The 18,496-nt window shown below is 38.0% G+C and overlaps 1 pseudogene; it reads right to left on the reverse strand.

Moving 5' to 3' along the window:
* Positions 1 to 8,656: 8,656 nt before the first annotated feature.
* On the reverse strand, positions 8,657 to 9,598 carry LOC110343898 (olfactory receptor 2T33-like; annotated as a pseudogene).
* Positions 9,599 to 18,496: the final 8,898 nt, after the last annotated feature.

The raw sequence follows: 18,496 nt of genomic DNA on the forward strand, positions 1-18,496 counted from the left end.
TAGGATTAAGGGTGTGAGTGCTGCCTGCCCTAAGTAAGGGTACTAGGATTAAGGGTGTGAGTGCTGCCTGCCCTAAGTAGTCTGAATAAGACAAAAGAGCCAGAAAGACATTGTTAATGTCCCTTGTTGCTTTGCTACCTCTGTCTGTCATGAACTGTTGACCCTCTGCCATGTGTTACCCTGTTTTGGAGCTAGCTGATTATAGACTGGAACCTCTACAAACTGTGAACTAAATAAACTTTACCTCCCTTAGCTTGTGGGTTTCAGGTATTTTGTCTCAGCAATAAGAAAAGTAACTAAGACAGTATTTGATACTAGAGAAATGGAATCATTGCTATGACTATATGTGACCATGTGTTCAGGAGCCTTTTGGACTGGTTTGTGGATAAAGTTAGGAAAGGTTTAGAGATGCTGGATGAAGAAGTAGAGCTGGAACACCTTTGGCTGTCCTTGATGGGAGATTCTGCTCAGATGTCAAAAGACCAGAGGCTGATAGAAATCCTGCTGGTAAAGCCCAGGCCCAGGAAGTTTCTGATTGGAAGAAGAACCCCATTGGCTATTGGATTCCAGAGGATATGTGTTATACCTTGGCAGAAAGTTTGTCTGCATCATGTCCAGAGACTTTGCCTGAGACTAAAATTAAGGGCAGTGGACTCATTAATCTTGTAGAAGTAATTTCAAGGCAGTTTAATGTTGAGGGAGTGGCATGGCTACTGTTGGGGGCTTTTAGCCAGATCTATGTTGAAAATCAAGATCAAAGACCCCAGTTAGAATGATTTAAAATGTTTTGAGTTTGGCCAGAACCAAAGTTGGAGTTTGGCCCGGAAGCTTCAGTAAAGCTGTGGACTGCAAAGATAGAGCAGGGAGATCTTGACTGCTGAGAAGGAACAGGAGTACAGAGAAGTTGGCCCGAGGACATCACCAGAAAAAGCAGGAGTCTGTGGTTTGCAGGCTCAAAAATTGCAAAATGGAAGTACATTACTTCGAGAAGAGAGGCCCAGAGCACCATGTTCCAGAATGGCAGCAGCCTAGAGAAGGTGTATCTGTAGATTTGGTTCAGAGTCACTAAGCCCCTATAGCCAAGAGAAAAGGTATCCTGGTACTGTTTCAGCTGGCAGCAGATCTTGGCATCATCCACATGGTACTGGTTTTAGGTGCATTCAGAATGCAAGATTTGTAGGATCAGGAAGGCCCCAGATTTCAGAAGAAGGCCTGAGAGGCCAGCAAGTGTGGTCCCTGAGAGGGCAGTGTGTCAAGCTGTGATTGTGAAGCTAAAGGTGTAGTGGAAACCCCAGAAGTTTGAAGAAACCAGAAATGTGGATCATCTAAGGAAAACTCCAAGGACGGAGCAGAGCTGGCCTCAGTGATCAACCATGGGAGCTACAACCACCAAAATGGCCTTAGGGTTGGGATTCACAACTTGCCACAGATAGCCAGAAATGCTGGAAGTGGAACTGTGGGATTAATGTTTGCCCTTCTGGATTTTGGTCTTGCTTTGTTCCCATTCCTTGTTATCTTCATTTGCAACTTTTGGAATGGAAATGTCTATTTTGTGCCTTTAAGTGTTGGAAGTGTTTAACGTTTTTTTCATTTTTACAGAGCCTCACCCCAAAAAAGCCTTAAATCTCAGAAGAGACTTTGGACTTGGACTTTTCGGCAATGCTGAAACTGTTAGGACTTTGGCACCTCTTAGAGATGGACTAAATACCTTTTGCATAAAATAATGTGCATGAGTCTTTGGGAGACCAAGGGTAGAATGTTATGGCTTATGTGTGGATGTCCCCACAAAGCCTCATGCAGTCATAGGTGGGGCTTTTTGCAGAGGTGGCTGGATCCAGTGTGTGACACTGGGTTTGATTACTGGTGCAGTGCTAGGACCAAGGACACTAGGATTAAGGGTGTGAGCACTACCATGCTAAGTAGTCTGCATAAGATATAAGGGATAGAAAGAGCTGTGGTCTCCCCTTGTTGCTTTTGCTGTCTTCTGTCTGCCATGAACTCTTACCTCTCTAGAATGTGGCTGGCCTTGGAGCCAGCCCATTAGGGACTGAAACATCTACAAACTGTGAGCTAGATAAGCTTTTCATCTCTTAACTTGTTGGTGTCATGTATTTTGCCTCAACAATAATAAAAATAACTGAGTCTGTATAATTAACACTAATACATCTCAAAAAGTGATACCCAGGCCTGGGATTTAGTTCAGTGGGGCCTCACCTGCCTTGAAAGTGGAAGGTCCTGAGTTCATCTCTTGGTACTGGAAAAAAAAAAGTGATCCCTAGCACACACTGTCTAGAAACATAAGAACATAAGAAAACAAAATACAAAATGCCTTCATAAGTGAATCAATAGCTGTTGAAACGGATGAAATTTTGTACATGTAATTTAAAAAAATAATTCTAAAAATAGTCAGCAAATTCAATGAAAATAAAAAAAAACCCTTAATTAATTGAGGAAGAAATACAGGATATAAAGGTTTCAATAAAGAGGTAGAGATTCTCAGGAAGAACCAAACCAAAGTTTTGGAAATGAAACGCTCAATAAACTGGGTGTTGTGCTGCATGTCTGTGGTCCCAGTGTTTGGAATGCAGAGCCAGAAAGACTGCAAGTTTGATACCAGTTTGTGTAATTTGGCAATTTAGTGAGGCTCTGTCTGAAAATCTTTTGAAAGGCCTAGAGATATAGGTCAGTACGAGGCCCTGTGTTCCATATCCAGTGTTAAAAAAAAAAAAACTGAAAAGCTCAGGCAGTTAAATAAAAAATTCAGTTAAAAGTCAGCAACAGACTACATCAAGCAGAAGCAAGAATAACCAAGCTTAAACACAAGGTATAGTGACAACAACAACAGCAACAACAATAATAAGTAGAATATACAAGATTTGTGGGACATCATAAGAAAACAAAATATAAAACAAATAGCACACAATGAAGAAGTAGAATAAATATCGTTTAATAATAAAAAATGATATTATATCAGAAAATTTTTAAAATTTGAGAATTAGGTTTGTTATTTAGGTACTGAAGTTATGTACAATCCAGAGATTACCAGAAGAGAAACTGTTCATTGAATATTAGAAGTTTGAAGAGAGAAATTCATAGTCAATTATAATGACAAGGTCATCAGAAAAGTAACAGATTTTTCTGAAGAAATTCTAAAGGATATGAGGGCAAAGTATTTCAAGCACAGAAAGAAAATTACTGCCAAACTTTATTAAAATATCCTGCAAAACTATCATTCAGATTCAAAAATGAAATAAAGATTATCCCAAGCATAAACTAAAGAAACTCATGCCTACTCAACCAGATTTGCATGAGATACTTAAAAGAATCATATACCCAGCAAGGGAAATATAAATATAACCAAAAACACATGGGAAAGAATAAATTTCATTAATATAGTAGATGAACAAGGAAAACAGAAATGAATTGAATACTAGAAAGAAATGACAAGAATCAGTACACATTTATATAATGAACATGAATGTAAGTGGTCTTAATTTACCAATTAAAGGCACCAAACTGCCAGACTGACAGTTTGGATAAAAATAAAGTGTCAACTATGTTTTCTGCAAGAAACACGCATAACCTATATACATTACTAGTACAATAAACCTGATAATGAACAATGGAAAATTTTAGTCCATGCAAATGAATAGAAAAGCAAGCAAGGATAGCTCTCCTTGTATCAGCAAAAGCAGACTTGAAGACAAATTTATGGTATTCTATATAATATCATATATATGGACATATATACATATATATGATATTGAATGGTAACTAAATGACAATATATAACTAAATGACAAACACATATATGATAGATATAGATGATATTATATATAAATATAATAATATATTAAAAATGGTTAGAGTGAGCATTCTCTTTTCCCAGTTCTTAAAGTAAAAACCTAAACCTTTAACTTTTCCTATGTTAATATGATGCTAGCTGTGGGTTCATCATACATGGTCTTTCTTGTGGTAAAGGATGTGACTTTCATGCCTAATTTAAGAGTTTTTAACCTGAAAGAATAATACATCTTCTCAAAAATTTTGGCATCTATTAAAATGATCATATTTTGCTTAATTCTATTAACACGATGTATCAGGTTTATTGATTTGTATATGCTAAGCCAAGTCTTGTGGGCAGCTTCATGCTACCACAGTGGAATACCTGAAGCATTTAACTTTGTAAAGAGAAAGTATTTATTTAGTTCGCAGTTTTGGAGTTTCTAGGTCACCATGTCTCCATCCTTGTAGTTTTGGTGAGGGCTGCATCACAATGTGGTGAACAGCAGTTTATTGGATCAGGCTAGAACATGGCTACTTCTTCAACCAGAAGCTGATGGACAGAGTGTGCACAGGGCCAAACACAACCTTCTCATGAGAATTCAAGTGGTTACACCAGAACTACCGAGATTTTGCATGTGAAGAACCACATGGCCATAATGCCTCAAGTACCTCACAATAATCAGTCAAGGGGTAGACCTAAAAAACAACTGGACATAAAAATTCAAAATGTCAATAATGGAAGTAAAGTCATCTTAGGCGCTTTCTGAATTGCTGAGACAAAATACCTGATATCCAAAGTTAAAGGAGGAAAGATTTATCAGAGCTTACAATTTATGGAGGTTTTCAGGCTGTAGTCTGCTGGCTCTATGGCAGGTTGGCATGGCTGAGGGGCATCAGAGAGGAGTGACAGTCTATGGCAAAAGGCAGCAGGCAGTGAGCAGCAGAAGCAGAAGCAGGGGAAGCAGCCACCTTTGAGGTTTCTGTTTTATTCCCTGCAGGATGCCAGCATTTTGAGTGGAGCCACCTTGAACTATGCTAAGTCCAATCAGTGGACCTTTTTGGTACCACACACCCTAAATCCAGCCAGCTCTGAAAAGCCTCACCTATAAGTGCATGGGGCACTGAGGGACATCTAGGTACGAGGCAAAACAAATGTACAGTTTTTGTTTTGCTTTTTCTCAAAACAGAGGTATTTTTATCTTTTTACATTTTCAGATTCCATTCTTTGTTTCTTTCCCTTGAGCATATGATTGTAACAGGTCTTGAATTAACCTTCTTAGAGCTGAATGGTGGCTTTGACTTTACTGTACCTTGGTATTTATATGTTTCCAGATTTGAAACATGTTTGTTATTATTTTTTGTATTATTTATGCACCCTTTTATCTTTTTCTATTTTATCTGGAATTCCAGTGATCTCCATATTGTTCTTTGAGGTTTTCTCATTGATCCTGTGAGCTTTCTCCCTTTTCATTTTTGAAAGAGAGGATTCAAATGTTTTAGAGGACAAAACCATGTAAAATCTGTTCAATGCAGGATAGCCTTCTTTCTAATAGTATGCTAATTGGGGGCAAAAAATCACATATGGGTTCCTCAATGGAAAATTGATACTAATATTAGTCTGTGGAGAATTACCTCTGCCTCAACCTTGAAATGCTTCCCTAACAATTGTGTTAGCATTGCCTTTACACTACTTTGCCTTAGAGAGGAGATGCCTAGGAATTCTGGGTACTGTCACAGCACTGTTAAGTGATTTTCCCTGAAGGGAGGAAATGGAACTATAACAATATTGTAAAAAGTTAAAGATATAATACAATAAAAAAGAAATTTATTGTTTGAAAACTATCTGCAGGTAGACGGCACAGGGATTGGGATGGCATGAAACTATGCTTAAAAACACTGGGTATCAATTTTGGAAATAGTCACTACTCTGTTTATATACTGTTTCTTAAAAAGAAACAACAACATCAGTTTATGGTACCCCACTTATGAACTGTATTAGGTGAGTGAAGGAAATGTCCAACATGTCACTATATAAGAACAGAGGGAATTACCCAGTGAACTCTGATGCAGGACAGTGACACAAGTTTGCCATGTCACTGGTTCAGCAAGAACCCCAAACATAACATGGAACTGACATATTAATGAAAGCTTTCCTAAATCCTGTGTGCCAGAGGGTGGCAAAATGTACTATTTCTCCCATAGGGTCATAAAAATGCAAAACAATGGCCCTGCTATGGTTGCATTTATTTCATATCTGCCATAAGAAAATCAGTGTACTTTGGTTTCTGGAATCCAATAAACTTCACCAAAAAGTCTCTAATAATTATGTAAAGCTAAGTGAAAGCTGAGAGAAATAAAATAAGCCAAAACTTGAATGCTCTAGGCAAGGCTTTTATTAAGGGACAGAGCTGCCAGGCTGTCACAAACACTGGGGAGAGCAGCAACAAGGGGCTTACTGGGTGAGGTTTATAATGGCTGGGGGAGTGTGGTGGAGGCAGATGATTGGCTATGACTTGGGGTAAGGTGGGAAAAAGCAGGCCTTTGTTCTCTCTGGAGTGACTCGTTTCCTGTAGGCAGGGGCCATTTTAGGATGCAGGGTTGTCAGGGCCATTTCTTCTAGCAGAGAACTCTATCAAAAGCTAAGTGAAAAGTGACTTCTTTTTAACCCATGCAGTTTAAATTTGTTTTACTTTTGAAAACTATATAAACTTGGATATGCTTTTTGTTTACATTCTGTTTATTTTCAAATATGCACCTTCATGCTCCCTAACTCTTCTCCTTGATCAATTGTGCATTTGTAGCTCCCCCACACAGCTTTCATTTCCTACATTGCATTTTTCTGGTGAGGAATTTCTGTTTTGGTTTATTTGTCTTATTTAAATCCTTGTGTTAAGTGTATCTGGTAAATTTCTGCATTGTTTCTCTGTTTTCTGGAAGTTTTTGGAATTCCCTTCAGACAACTATTTAACTTATCTGTCTGAGAGAACAGAGCTGTCTCTTTGTGATCAGTCTTAGTGTCTTATGTTTTAATTCCATAATATCATAATTTCCTAAATATTCTTGATGCTGTGTACAAGCATGATAAATAATTAGGCATTCATTCTGTACTTTACAAATGGTCTGTGTGCTTTATTTTCCTTAGTGGGCCTTCCACAGACTTTGAAAACACTGCTGCTTGCATCATCTCCACTCCAGCCATTGCAGTCACTTCAGCACTAGTGTGCCCTAAGCCAAAGTTCACCACCATTCCTGGGGTGGCTTCTATGTTGGCTGAAATACCAGCCTGAAAGCACAGGAGCCCTATGTCACAGAGGGTGCTGGGCCTCTCATTTCCAGGCAGCTGCACATCTCTAATCAGGACCCTCCACAGGGTGGTTTCCTGGCTGGAGGGAACTGTGCTGGAGTCAAGACTGACCCTTTCCCCCAAGATCCATGGTGGGTGGAGGCGACTGAGCCCATCAGCTGGATCAGGACTATGGACACCGCTTATCCAGCTCCACACAGCTGAGAGACCTTCAGGACTGCATCAGGGTTGGAAAAGTCATGACTGGACATGTGGATGTCCAATTGGCCCATGGAGGCTGCTGAGCCCATCTCATTGGTTCAGGTACACATACATCTCCTGTCAAAAGGGGCTGCAGCCACACACTTTGGTGAATATCAGCAAGACCAGTTCTACACCTGAACCCTGCAGCACACTTTCTTGTTCTGTTGCTGACTGTCAGTCTTCACTCTCAAAACTGCCCTCCTAGGACTTGGGAACCACAGTTTCATAATCTCCTAGCAGACACCCGAGGGAATAAAGACAGATTATTGTCAGTGCTAGAGTAGAGACGTTTTGATGTGTAGAGATAAGAGTAGGTAACATTTTTCTTCTATTCTACTGATATCCACTGTCAGGGCCTTAAATTGCAGCAAAAGAGCAATGACCTTGTTTGTCTTCATTGGAGTTGGTATATGTCTTAGAAGTTCATACACTGTACATATAGGAAGCAACATTAAAAGTAAATGACATGACATAAATAATATATGCTAGGTTAGAGAAAACGTTCTGAGGTCACATATTAATATTTTCCTCCTGTGTAACATTGAGAATGACACTTTTTTCATCCCCTTTTGAAAATTTATATACATACATTATCAAACATTTATTAGTACATTTTACATATACATAATGATGACATTCATCATAGGGAATTTGCACCTGTATATGATACATCCTGCCTTTCTTTTTTCCCATTCCCCCCTCTCCTCAAGCCCCCTCCCCTCCCTATATAAAAAACTTTGTTTCAATTTTTTCTCCTATTTTTACTTTTTTTCCTTGTCCCTTCCTTCCTCTCTGCCTCCCTTCCTTTTTCACCATATCCCCTCCAGCATTTATTAATAGTTGATTTCTTGATAATAGCCATTTTTTCTGAAGTGAGGTGGAATCTGAATTGTTTTCATTTGCATCTCTCAAATGATAAGTGATGTTGAAGATTTTTTCATACACTTATCATGCCTTTATTTTTTTAACCTAGAAAGAAGGTGATGAAATTAATAACATTTACAATTTCATGTTTTTATGATATATAAAACCTGCCTAACTAGAATCATAATAAATAATATATTCTCAAAAAGTGTTGTATCAAAAATGCTATTGCAGCCCAGTGATTTAGCTCAGTGGTTCTGCCACCTACCTCACAAGTACAACGACCCAAGTTTGATCCATGATACCAAAAAAAATGCAATTGCTCACTTAATTAATTCTTAAATACTTCTTAGGAAACTGACATATAAACTTAACTTTCTTTTTATATAATTCTAAAGTAGGAAAGTTATAATATTTTTAAATGTTAAAAGGAATTTAGATTCATAGTGAGGAATGGAATTAAGCTTGCTGGTGTTTTAGGGTGACTTGTTTTCCCAACCACATTTTCAGGGCTCTCTTGACCTCAGTATTCCTCAGAGAGTAGATCGCAGGGTTCAGCATAGGGGTGAAGATGGTGTAGAAGGCTGACACCACCTTTTCGTGGTCACCTGACCTGTAGGATGTGGGTCGCAGGAAGGTGAAGATGGCAGGGACATAAAAGAGTCCCACTGTGGCCAAGTGGGAGGAGCAGGTGGCAAAGCCTTCTTGTGGGCTTCTGTGGAGTGCATGTGCAGGACAGCAGCGAGGATGAAGCTGTAGAACATCAGGATGAGGGACAAGGGAATCAGTAGGATCAGGATGCAGCGGATGTACATGACATTTTCAGAGACGGAGGTGTCACTGCAGGCCAAGCACACCAGCGTGGGGGCCTCACAGAAGAAATGTTCAATGTCTTGAGTACTGCAATAGGTGAAGCTCAAGGTAGTAGCAGCCTGCATGAGCCCATCAGCTGGCCCCAGGAACCAAGAGCCCACATTTATTTGCAAACACAACTGCCCACTCATGAGGCTAGGGTATCTCAGAGGCTGGCAGACAGCCACATAGCAGTCATAGGACATGGCTGCCAGGGGGAAACTCTCCCCATTGCCAGGGTGAGAGAGACAAAGATCTGCAACCCGCAGCCAGCTGGGGAGATGGATGTCTTCCCAGCAAGAAAGCCATCAGCCATCTTGGCCACAGTGGTGGAGACCAGAATGAGGTCCATGAGGGAGAGCTGGCTCAGCAGGAAGTACATGGGTGTGTGCAGCTGGGGGTCCTGGTGAATGAGAAGAGCCAAGAGGGTGTTGCCCAAGAGGGAAGCAATGGCTACAGCCAGCACCAGTGCAAAGAGAAAGAGGTGGAGTCTCATGTGCCTAAGAGTCCCAGGAAAATGAAGTCTGTCATGCTTCTGCTCTTCTCCATGCCTCCAACTGGTTGGATTCTGCAAATGGAAAAACAGAGAACTAGGTGGATTGCATCACCTGAATTCATATTTCACAATTTGTCTATATTCACTGGATATGAAACCGAAGGTATTATTCAAAATCCTTCCTCCTAACCAAGCTGGCACATACTCCACATAGGAATATATTGGTAGAAAATTATGGATAAAAATATTTTTTTAACTTTTAGTTTTACCACCTGAATGGGTTAATTTTACTCTTTTGAAATTACTTGTTGTGCCAGTATTGTGTTTTTGTTATGTTTGCCAGAACCAAAAACAATCGGGAAGAAATGCTTACTTAGAATTTTGTGATTTAGATTGGTTTGTATCACAGATGATTTATTTTTAACTTTATAGAACCTTAATATTTTCAAAATAATTTCCTCGAAAAATGAACAGAAGTTAAATTTATTTCACTGTGGTTTCTAAAAAATGAAAAATTGCATAGAAGGACAAATGAAAGGACTTTCTTCCTTCCATCAATAATAACAATATCCCAAAGAATGAATTGAAGTTTCTTTATTCTTTCTCTCATTAAATAAACTTTTATTCCCCTGATTTTCAAAAGGTAATCCTGATTGCTCCCTGATTTTATAAATGCAAACATTTTTGTTCATTTCTGTCTGCTCTAAAACTTTCATCATTGGCTCATCCACTCCCCTTAAATAAAATGGAAAGTTCTTTTCCAAATTGGACTTGGGCTTTAGACATGTCTAGAATGTTACCCTGACTCTGCTACCATGGTTACCTACAGAAGCAAATGAATGTGAAAGGAAGGCAGGAAAGAACTTTGATGCTGATAAATGCTGTGCTGACCAGCAGGAGGTGCAGGGAGAAAGGAGGTTAAAGGGTGAAAATAACATCAATGGTTTCATCTCTGTGAAGCATCATCATTACTCAGAAGGAATTAAAGAGACTTGAACTGAAAAATGCATATTTTAGATAATATAATTGCTACTTGTTTATTAAGTGATAAATTAATAAAGTAGCCAAATACAAAACAATATAAAAATCAGTAACTTTTCCATATGTCAATACCAAATTGGAGGAAGGTGCCATCAAAGCAATCACATTCACTATAAGCATTAAAAATTTACCTAGAAATAAACTTACTTGAAAAAGTGAAAGATGTCTGCAGTGTAAATTACAAAACACCAAGGAAAGAAATGGAAGACAAAACAAAAACAAAAGGAAGGATTCTCCATTGTCTGGGATTAGAGGAGTTAATGTTGTTCAACTGTCCATCTTATTCCACATGATCTACAGATTCAAAGATCTATAGATCCCTATCAAAGATCAAATCTCATTCTTCACAATGTTAGGAAGAAAGCAACCCTAAAATTTATAGAGAAGCACAAAATAGTCTGAATATCCAAAGCAAAATGAGCAAAAGGAACAAAGCTGTAGTCATCATCATGCCTCATTTTAATATTTAATAAAATTGATTCTCCTAGGAGACACAGTCAAGTTGACTAAGTCTACCAAAAGGAGTATAGCTTTATTTGGAAAGTTTTACAGGTTGAAATAAGTTACACATTAAATATACCAGGTGATTTTTTTAGTTCTTATCATTTTTTGTATTCTACACTAATAACAAATATATAAACTCATGAAGACCAAAAGAGCATACAGCTTCCAGGACCCAATTCCCCTCTTCTCCTAGAAGGAAAATGCACAACAGAAGGCACATCTTGTGTCCATGGGGAGGGCAGAAGACTTCTTTTTGGAAGGACAGTTCAGACTGATTTCATTTAATGCTTTAACCACACCAAGATCTTGAGGCCATTCTGTGGAACATGCCTGGCCTTTGATTCCTCAAGGAACAGAGGCGGTTCTGGTTCCTTCTAATCTGAAAGGTGACTCTGTGAGTCCTCTGCTGCTACACAGATTAGGGGGCAGCAGAGCCCACTTCCTGCAGAGCTGTTTCATGTCAGGGCCATGCAGAAAGGCAGTGCCAATGGCACAGTGCATGGCTGTGGTAATCACATAAGCGGTCGAGGGGAGCAGACACAGCAGTGCATTGTTCGCAAGCACTGCTGTGACAGCTGGACCAGCACTGGACATCAGCTTGGGGCAGATATTAGTCAGTGATCAGCCAAACACCAGAGACTCTATCAGCTCACGTCTGTGCCACTCTACTCCAGCAGTACCTTCTGCTTAGTAGCTGCAGCATCTTGTCCTGTGCCTTATTTGAAGTATGTCCTGTTTGGATCTGCGGCTTCCTGTGCCCTGGACTGCAGGCTCCACTAACCCTATTATCATGGTGAATCACCACCCCACCTGCTTGTCCTGACAGAATGCACTGAGGGAAGAACTCCGGCCCAGGGATGTGGGATCCTGGGGTAGAAGCATTGCTCTGCAGTCAGCTTTTCCAAATTAGAGTAATTATGGGAAGTGCACCACACCACTTTTGTTTTGTTTTTTGGTACCTGGGATCAAACTCAGGTCCTGCACTTGCACAGCAGGTGGCAAAACCACTGAGCTAAATTCCTGACCCAAGTGCACCACTGTTGATACATGCACAGGTTTAGGAAGTATAGGTAACATTATTAATTTCCTACCTCCACAGTTGCATATGCATTTTCGTACTTTCTAAAAATTGAAAACTATATCACTGGTACAAAATAGTCATTGCTATCATTTTTCTATCTGTGAGATGAGGAGCAAGTTACTTAACCTTGTTTGTATTTTTTACTTACATGTATTAAATTATAAATATATTAATCAATGAATTCAATGATATGTTACATGTGAAAGGGTTTAAATTTTTTTCATGTCTTGTTATACATTTGAACATTTAAAAAAATTTTCAATTTAACTTTTTAGTCTAGATTACATGTTGCTTTTTTTTTTCTAGAAGCTCAAAAGATAAAGCAGAATGTGTGAGTTTGGGGATCTGATACAGGGATACGGTGATATGAACTTGAATTCTTTCATCTGAAAAGAACAAACTCCACATTCTAAAGGTTATAATTTTCATCATGAATGTTTTTAGTCTAGAAGTAGAAATAGTGGTATTCATAAAGGATTTGTATGTAAGGGAGAGAAAAAAGTGTAAAACACAGAAACAAATCCATAATATTGATACACACAAATCTGAGTATAAATAAAATAGTACTTTAATTTGGAGCCATGATTCTGAAAATGTTGCAAATAAATAAATAATCTGTAGTTTTGAGAATTGCTACAAATAATATTTAATAAATCTTTGTAGAACTCAATAGTTTTCACCTAATTTAATAGGAAATCAATTGGCATACATTACTTTATCATTGTTCATGTATAAAACTACTACAGGTTCATAATCTTTGCTATGTCACCAAAAACCATTTGTAAAATAAAAGATTGTTTTCTCATTATGAACAAATAGCTCTATTTGTTTGATATTTGAAACATTTCTAAATTAAAATGTTAAGTTAACTCTGAAAATTATGAAAAAAGTGGACAGATGAATAAGGGTAATTTTTAAACTTAATTCGGAGAGTGAAGATTTAAGCCATTAAGTAGGATAACTGTTATGTGAATAAAACACTGTTGAAAATTCTGGTACCTGAATAGTAAAACTATTGAAACTGGAGTAGTCATGAAAAATGACCTGTGTTTTCAAGTAAGTGTATATATAGAGAAGATTGTTATTAATTTACCTACCTTCATCAGAAAGAAGAAGATTTTGTGATATGTAGAGGTAAAAACCCTCAAATCTGTTCAAGACAAATGGCCAGAAATGGACACAAAAATACATGGGGTGGGGGGTTGTACTGTTAGCTTTCCTTTTTTTCCTGTTTTCTTTTTTAGTTTTATTAATGCATTTTTATTAGTACATGTTTACAAGTAATGGAAATAAGTCTCTTTTGAACCAAACAGGGGAAAGTTTTCCCTACCAGGGACAAGGAATACTTTTCTAGTTCTATACAGATCATCCATTACATAAAGAAAGACTTGTTTTAATTTTGCTGACTGTTGTTTAGAGGTACTAGAGTTTCACTCAACAATCTCCTTTTGCCCTCCTTTTGCCTCTTGCCTTCCTCAAAAAAACTGTTTCTATCTCCTCAAGCTATTGATATAATGTAATGTATATCACAAAATAGCCACAGGATTTATTTTTTTAAATAGTGCATCACTATGAGCACAATCATTTGACTGAATTGCTTTTAAAGAAAAGTTTTTGACCTTATGTTTCTCTATGTATATAAACTGTATCTTATATGTTCAAAACTTCATATGGACAGCAGGGAATCTTTAATTTTCTAACAGTTGTTAGACACAATTTTACAAAGATATTTGCAGTTCAAAATTCACATGACTTCCACCAAAATAAATCTCCACCAAGTTAGACTCACCTTTGTAGGAGAGAACTGTCATCAATGAGATCTACATATATATGGCAGTAGCTCTCTCCCATAGGTTGATTGTAAATGTTTGCTTTGATGAATACCATGGATACATCTCTGTGATTTTGGCTTCCTGCTATATTCACTGAAAAGTCCTACATGACCACTGAAAGTTTTCTATATCTAAAAATTACTTTTCTGGGAAAATACTACTTTAAAGATGGAATACCTTTGGCAAAGGAACACAAATATTAATGTTTTATATGAATAAATGAATCCAATAAAATAATGTAGCACCCTGGTTCTGCTAAAGCGAAAGTCTGTGGATCAGAATTTTAAAATTGTGGCCCTATTAGCCATAGCAAGTGTAGTGAAGTGTGAAAAGGATAAAATGGAATTCTGTTTCTTGATAATCATTGAGTTCAACAAATGTGACAAAAGTGCACGAAAGAAAGAGGATGTTTAATTTTCTGATATTATACTATTATTATAAAAATATTTTATTTATTAAGCATCTTAAAGTACTGATGAACATGTCCCATATTTTATATATATTTACACACATTTTATCTTTTAAACAGTGTTTGATCTATTAACTTGTATATACCACATGAATGCTAACAACATTAATGGTTTTCAGTAATATATCTGTATTAAACCAGTACAAGGTGGCTGAGTAAAGAACTTTTGTTTTAATATCTCCTTACATGGGAAGATCTCAAACTTTAGGGAAAATCTGAATTCTTCTGAAGCCTTGTTAATTATGCTTTGAAAAGGCTTGTCTTAATTTACAATTGAATGTGAATTTTGATAGCATTCTAATCGAGATTTCAATGCTTTGTTAGCCTATGAACCAATCTTTTGGATGGTTAAGTGATTTTTGTTGTTGTTTGGTTTAGTTTTTTATTTTATCCTGTTTCCATTCTTTACCTATTTCATGATTTTGGATAACCATCATAAATAAATTTCAAGTTCTCCTATAAAATATGCATAATAAAATTGCTTATACTGTTACCATGTTAGAATGAAAAGAAGCATTACTAAAGTACTTGGAAGACAGTCTGGTCCTACTAAATGCTCCTCTTATGTCCATTGTTATTATACTGTGGTCTTCTACACCACCCTCACCCCAGTGCTCAACCCTGTGATCTACAGCCTGAGAAACAAGGAGGTGCTGAGCACCCTGGGAAGAGTAACTCAATCAATCTGCTCTGGGAAAATGTAAGCAATTTTATGCCTTGATATGTAGAGCAGTGGATGGTCACTAGAAAAATATTTCATGCTGTGACCTCAGGAATTACAAGTAATCTTCAAGATTTAATGTTTTTGAAATATGACATAACAATTGTGTGTTCAAATTGATAATTTTTAATTTTTCTAGCTTCTTCCACACCAAAATAATGAGCATATATATATCATTAATGTGAGAATGGTACTTTATTAACATGGAGAAATGTAAAAGAAAAGTGAGGAAACCATTGCAGTTTTTCAAAATATGAGGTGATCCAAAACTTTGTTGAATGCTTAATTTTTAAAAAACAATACAAATAAAAGGCATTACCAGGAAGCCACCTCTAAATCCTTCATTTCAATGGAGCACACTTATCCCATCTTTATTGCCACTTTCTGAGGCAGTTCTGGGGGCTGTTTCCTGTCCTTAGTTGAGCTGTTGTGGCCCCTGTATGTCCTGAACTGACTCAAACCATTTACCTTCTGTGGTTATTCTGACCCTGGAGAAGAGCCAGAACTTGCACAGTGCCATAGCTGGTGGAGAAAGTGGATGAAAACACACCTTTGAGTTTTTCCATCAGACTGTACTGGTCAGCAGAATTCACTGTAATTTTTATCTCACCTCTACTGATATCAAGAAGAGGTTTCCAGAACGGTATCAGAAGTGACTGGACCCAGTGTAAATTTGTTCCAAAGAGGGCAAGAATTTTGACAGAAAATAAAGTCAATGTGTCTTTTTCTGTTATCACTTTTAAAAAATTAGACATATTACTTATATAGTGATCACCTCCTGTATTAACAGGTTGATCCTCCATTTTTGTATAACTTAAGTTTAATAAACAGACCAAATTAAAATAAAAATTTGTAGTGGGGCTGGGGATTTAGCTCAGTGGTTTGGCTGCCTGCTGTGCAAGCGCAAGGACCCAAGTTTGATCCCCAGTACAAAAAAAAAAAATGGTAGCGCCCAGTTGTAACTGAAAATGAATATTATTTTATTTATATACATTAATGTACACTTGTGGCATTCTGTGCAGTTTTAAGTATTTTACCCCCCTCATATTACTTTACTCTAATGGCACACTCTCAAAGTATATTATAAAAAATTTTTTTTCAAAATACTTATGGTAATTTAGAACACTAAAGATGATGAAGAAATTTTCTTTGATATTCAGGGTCTTTTTACCATGCTAAAGGAAGTGGGGAAAGTTTGTGATTTTTGTGACACAAATCCAGGATTATCTAATTGAATCCTTATAGAAGTTATTTAGTACAATGTTTCCATGGAGTTCAGTAATGATGTCTGGAAAATGCCAATTCATCTGTTATTTTAACTCAGAGTAAAAAAGATTTATGTTCAAATGTGAGCATTTCTAGTAAAAGTATTGTTGTCTGACAACAGATGAAGAGAAAAATGTAGAAAGTGAATGGGGGAAGGTTTCTTATCCAGACTGACAGTGGCGGTAACTGGTGTGTCCCTCATGGGGATGGTGACATTCCAGACCAGAAGAGCTGCTCCTGAACAGGGGACAGGACCATGAGGGTGAGCACTTATGGTTTGCTTCAGTACCTACTAATTAAAATATTAGAATGCAAAAGGCCAAAACAGCAAGACTTGTTTCTTTTAATATGTATGAGGTGAAAATTTCTCATCACAAAGAGTTTTATGCTAATATCATAATATGGAAAAGGACAGTAATTTCTTCTTTGTGAAAATGGTGCATCACTTCACTCATGTGATACTCAAATTTGGAGAAATACTAGTGTTGGTGCTTTCCATTATTCTCCAAGTACTTACTAAACTCTTAGTACACCATGGGGACAAAAACCCTCCCATTCCACCCAAAGTGGAGAAACAATAGAACAGTTGCAGGTTAATTTCATCCATGCTTTAATTGTGATAAATACAATCAGTGCTAAAATGATCTCATTCTTCCTATTTTACCATTTTAAAGACCTGTTAGTCTGCATTTCTAAGTTCCCTCACTGCCTTCCTCCAAGAGTTCATTCTCTCCACTATACTCCTTTGTCTAGCAATTGAGGCGAACATAATTTGGAGTCTGATATTATCAGCTAGTTTTCCTACCTGGACCCTGAAAAATGAGTTCATTCCAATTAAAACACAAAATAGAAGGCCCCCCAAATGGTTGAACCTTTAAAGAATGACCAGGATGCAGGGGAATCAGTCTGAAGATTGCTACCCTGAATTGGCAATTTCCAATGCACATCTGCGAATGAGTCATGAGAGGTACTGTTCTTCCCATAATGGGTGTGGTCAGAAGTCCTAGGACCAAAAGATGAGGTCCTGGGAGCACGGGGTGTGTTTATTCATTCTTCTTCAAACAATACCTTTGGCTTGTCTCATGGAGAAGTCTGGGTCAGGAGCTCAATGCACAGACAGCACAAAGTTTTGCTGCTCCTATGATCAAGGCAGGGGCAATAGGGTGGGGAAATGTGTCAGGATTACCGACGTTTTCACTCAGAATCATTCCTTTGCTCATTAGTTTTTGTTAAAATCATAATCCCTGTGCAGGGACATTAAAGCATTTTACATTTCTCTGAATGACTTTTTATTATTGTGATTGATCACAGCTTCCTGGAGCATGTACATAGTACACCAACATCCCGTAAGTCAGTAAAGTAGCTCTGACATTGAGCATCTCTGGAGCCTGCCATGCCCACCTCTGTGGTCTGGCTGGTTAATGAGGGTGGGATGGACCTGAGGCTAGCAGAGGCCCAGAGCCCGAGGCATTCACAGGAGGCACTGATGAAGTGAGGTGGCCTCAGCTGGCACGGGGGCATCCTGCACAGATGAGGTACAGCTGGACCACGCTTCTGTGGGTCCATCTGCTGGGGTTCTCAGCTAGCACTGCAGCATCCTGGACTGACTCTGTCCATCTAGACACTTCTGTGGGTCCATCTGCCATGGCCCTCGTTCTTACTCTATGTAAGTAGGTCAGAGTCAGTGATTTCCTTGTAAATCTTGAACTGCAGAGAAGTACAGTTACACCCCACTTCACACATTTTGTAAAGGAAGTCCTCTCTGTTACCTGTCTCACTCTCTGAAGAGCTAAATGTGTGCCTGCAGATGCTTCCATCATTCTTACAATTTCCTGTCCACTCTGTCAAATCCTTTGCCTGTTACTATATTATTTTTTTTTTCATACTGGGGATCGAACTCAGGATCTTGCACTTGTGAGGCAGGCACAGGAACCACTGAGCTAAATCCCCAGCCCACTATGCTAATTTTTGTAGAGCATACTGATTTTTCAGATCAGTATCCAGGGTAGGCTAAAACATTGATGGTTCTAATGAGAA

This window comes from Heterocephalus glaber, unplaced genomic scaffold, assembly GCF_053883595.1.
Source record: "Heterocephalus glaber isolate CG9 unplaced genomic scaffold, H.glaber_assembly_v1.0 deba00001461, whole genome shotgun sequence".
Classification (NCBI taxonomy): Eukaryota; Metazoa; Chordata; class Mammalia; order Rodentia; family Bathyergidae; genus Heterocephalus; species Heterocephalus glaber.